Here is a 468-nt window from a genome sequence, read left to right as displayed (position 1 = left end):
AAGAGTGTGTCACACACCCAGCGGCTCTCCTTTCTCTGTGTAGCGATGCGTGGCTAACGCTGATAATTCCCTCTCTCTCTGGCACACGTCCTGTAACGCTTCTTGCAGGACCCGGCACTGAGGACAAGTTCCTGCCATTCTTCCGCGCCCCAGGAAGTATTTATTGCTTCTTCACTTTTGAAGGATAATTTTCCCAGATACAGAACTCTAAATTCATAAGTTTGTCTTTCAACAATTTAAATATGTTCATAATTCTCTTTTTGGTGGGCAAGGTGGCACACACTTATCATGCCAGCACTTGCAAGGCTGAGGTAGCCAGGCGTGGTAGTGCACGCCTGTAATCCCAGCATTTGGGAGGCTGAGGCAGGAGGATCACTGCAAGTTCATGACTAGCCTGAGCTACCAAGTGAGCTCGAAGCCAGCCTGAACTTCATAGACAGACCCTGTCAAGGAGGGAGGGAGGGAAGG

Source organism: Octodon degus, unplaced genomic scaffold (genome assembly GCF_000260255.1).
Source record: "Octodon degus isolate 3935 unplaced genomic scaffold, OctDeg1.0 scaffold00044, whole genome shotgun sequence".
Taxonomy (NCBI): Eukaryota; Metazoa; Chordata; class Mammalia; order Rodentia; family Octodontidae; genus Octodon; species Octodon degus.
The sequence above is the reverse complement of the archived record's forward strand: the minus strand, read 5'-3'. Positions refer to the sequence as shown.